Below are 3,766 nucleotides of genomic sequence, written 5' to 3'. Positions count from 1 at the left end.
AGCAACCGTTGATCATGCGTTTAACACATGCCAGTTCATAGCTGTCATTTTGTACATTCCTAAGACTTGGTAAGTTTAAAAATGCACAAGATAATGTAGTGTAAATAAATGCAATAAGGGTTTCTCGACTTGCTAGATGGCGTTAGTATAGAGGTCCGTTTGACGTTAGAGCGATTTCACATTGTTCGATATCGGAGCCGACGCCGATATGTTGGCAGCACCATCGGACGCCCGTGGGCTGTCGGACGATAATGTTTGTATGTGTGCTATGCGTGTATCTAAATTGTCTCTGTGTACGCAGAGCCCGATGCGTGGCGGCCATTTTGAGCCGGCCGTATCGGAACGATTTTGTCGGAATTATGTGAAAACAGCACATGGTGTCGGCTATGGTGTCGCCCATCGTCGTCCGATACCGATATCGGATCGGATAATGTGAAAACGCTCTAGTCTTGCTTCCGACTGGCATGTTATTTAAACAATCACAAACGTCACGCAAGTGTCAAAATTGTTACACAGACCTCATGGTAACGCCAACTAGCCTGACAGAAACCCTCGTTTATTAAAATGCAAACTGAAAAATGTTCAGTATGACCCATAAAGTATGTCCCAATACCTAGCACTAAGCTAAAATCAATAAAATTTTCTAACACGATAATTCATTACATCAACATACCCATTACCCAACCTCTTATTCATAAAATTTCACTCAATTAGGTTATAAAAGTACGTCTGTATATGCAACCATTGGCACAAGCTATCAAAAAAAAAATACAACTCAACAGAAGTTACTCCAAACGGGCGGTAGATTTTTTTGACATTCACAAGTGCTTGATAGCCTAAATTGAATATATGTAAATATTTTGACTTCTACCTTGAAGCAATACAGTATCAGCTAATGGCTCGTGGCTTTTATGAATAAGGGGGCTATTAGATAGTCATTCACGATGGCGCGTGCCGTGGTTCTGTCTATTTTTGACAAAATCACGCGTCTTCGTGGATGGCACTATGTATAATCTTATAACATTGAGTGCAGTACCTTTTCAAAGTGATCATAAAACACATTTAAGTAAAGCCAACGAAGAGAAAGAAAAGGAGCGAGATACAAGTATTGACGTATCAGACAAGGATGAATTATATCTCGTTTCGTTGGCTTTACTTTTTAGACAACATTCAATCCTTACAATAGAAAGCCGCACCACCAACTCCGACCGCTCGCTACAATATACGATCCGAGAGCTCGAACACTTTAGAATAGATATTTCAAGCAATTTAAAAACTTTATAATACTTCGGTGACTTTAGTTCTTAGGCGAACTTCGGTATTCCAAATTCTATCGCGCAAAGAAACTTCGAGAACAGCTCTCTCCGCCGTTGCGTGACTCTGAGCCTCTTCAAGAGGCCAAAAGTCGTACCACGTCTCAGAGGGCCTACTCCTAAGTTCGTATCTTACCAGCCCTCTTGCTCTCGTATTAAATAATACAAGCGTCAGAGGGACCGAACGACACGAACTTCGAGTTTCGAGTTTCGTAGTAGCCCTGCAGAGCTATAGGTGTCACTAGCAACACACACGGGCACGGGGTACAGGCCAGTACAGACAGACTGCATTTCAACTGCAACGAACTGACTGCAATCGAACTGCAACGAAAAATATACGGGCAGTCGGCAGTTGCGGTAACGTTGCAGATGGAATGCAGTCCGTCTGTACTGGCACTACTAATACTACAGATGTAGAAAATAATGGTTTTGCCATCGTATTTTATCGAAAAAATTCTATTTATTTATTTGGGTCAATCAAATTTTTAGTGTTGTTATTCTGTTTCGTGACATATACGATACACTTGCTTAGAAAAATATTTGCTATTTATACTATTAGCATTCTTAGGAGATGAACCATGAAGGAATTGCCTTAAAACTGTCACAACTCCTAACTTTTAGTGGATTTGTGCCACATGAAATCATACTTTTAATATGTGACTCAGGAGACGTTACCATGACAACAAGGTACACTAAAAACTTGATTGAGCCATTTATACTCTCTCAAAATTAGCTTCAGTACCCATCGTACAGCTGTTTTGTCATTTGACACTAAATAATAAAATTCCATAAATGGCACTCAAAATTAAGAAGTGTCACTCATTTAAGACAATGATTGTTTGACACTTCGGGTGCCTCCGTACCTTTAAAACAAAGTTTGTCTTTGCCATATTCGAGCACATAATAGCCTAAGAACTGGTTCCCACTTGTCGGATGTCGGGCCCGGATAATCGCATGTTCCAGTGGCAGAACATTTAATATAATGCGAAGCTATTCACACTTGCCCGACACGATTTTCTATATAAGTGACCGACATCCGACACTAAACGGATCTGACGCCCGGCACGCAGGAACGGGCTCTAAAGGTTCACCTTTGTCGGACATCTGTATATCTGTATTAAACCGTGTCCCAGCTCTCGGTACAGATGGCGTGGACTGTATTATAAATCGTGTCCCAGCTCTCGGTACAGATGGCGTGGACTGTATTATAAACCGTGTCCCAGCTCTCGGTACAGATGGCGTGGACTGTATTATAAATCCGTGTCCCAGCTCTCGGTACAGATGGCGTGGACTGTATTATAAACCGTGTCCCAGCTCTCGGTACAGATGGCGTGGACTGTATTATAAACCGTGTCCCAGCTCTCGGTACAGATGGCGTGGACGCGCGGTACATAAGGCAGCTACACATACATACGGCGGGCGCGTAAGGCTCCGACAATTTTGAGGTAGAGGTTTATCAATTTCACTATGTATCGCGATCACAATAAATTATTCTACCGTTAATAATACTTATTGCTTATGGTGCAGAAGCGTCGTATGCGGCGCGGCGTCACTCCTCCGCCTGGGGAGCAGAAAAGGGATTATTTAACTTGATTTTCAGAAGAATAACAATGACAATTTGATATGTTGTTTAAATGAACAAACAAGTTGTGTCTTTTTTTGTAGTGATACCATTTATTCAAGGGCGTCGCCAAGGGTGAGCAGGGAGGGGCAGCTGGCCCCCCTAGAGATTCTAAAAAAACTTGCCAAATGCAAAGCAACCAAACCAAAGTTATTAAAATCGCCGTAGATGTAAGGCTCGTACTACAAGTGAAAAGCTTTGTGTGCTCACGACTTTACCGACAATTCATACTTTTCTCATTCTCCATACGGGGGGCGGCTGAGGACTTTGAGGTTGCATATGTGTTAGCGGTACTGCCCACTAAAAAGACGCATTTAAAAAGTAAATAATGAATAGAAAAAAAACGTGTTTCTTTTATTACATCTGCATTATCAACGTTCAAGGAATAGCAACTGTCTCTTTCATTTCCTTTTTTTTTATTGAGAGAAATCGACATGACGCTGGCTCAATCGAAAAGTATAGCCAAAATAAAAAAAAATATCAACGCATATCACAAAAGTGACAAATCGCCGAAAATTATTTTTGAAGTAATAATGACATGACTTTCTATGGGCGTGGACACGAAATTTCGGATCGGTATTTCCAGGTCGGTATTATCCGGGCCGGTAAATAGTGTCACCCGACAATGCAATGCAATGGCAATTTGATATTTAAATGGCTTAGCTATGTATGAAATATTTTTTTTTTTTCGTTTATCGAAGTTAACGGAAATCAAGCAAAACACGTTGCACATCTGTTGTAACCTAGGCCCCTACTCACCTGTCCGTTCAGCGCGCCCTCTTTATCCTTCGGGCTGGGCAGCGGGCGGCGCACCGTCGGCGGGTCCTGAAAG

The 3,766-nt window shown here is 41.8% G+C and overlaps 1 long non-coding RNA gene across 1 annotated transcript; it reads right to left on the bottom strand.

The window, feature by feature from the left end:
- Window positions 1–609: 609 nt before the first annotated feature.
- Window positions 610–3,757, bottom strand: LOC141441634 (uncharacterized). Its single transcript, XR_012452826.1, has 2 exons — window positions 3,694–3,757; window positions 610–2,874 (listed from the first exon to the last, which is right to left on the bottom strand). It is a non-coding gene; the product is annotated as an uncharacterized lncRNA (long non-coding RNA).
- Between the last annotated feature and the right edge of the window lie 9 nt (window positions 3,758–3,766).

The sequence above is a fragment of the Choristoneura fumiferana genome, chromosome 24 (genome assembly GCF_025370935.1).
Source record: "Choristoneura fumiferana chromosome 24, NRCan_CFum_1, whole genome shotgun sequence".
Taxonomy (NCBI): domain Eukaryota; kingdom Metazoa; phylum Arthropoda; class Insecta; order Lepidoptera; family Tortricidae; genus Choristoneura; species Choristoneura fumiferana.
The sequence above is the reverse complement of the archived record's forward strand: the minus strand, read 5'-3'. Positions and strand labels throughout refer to the sequence as shown.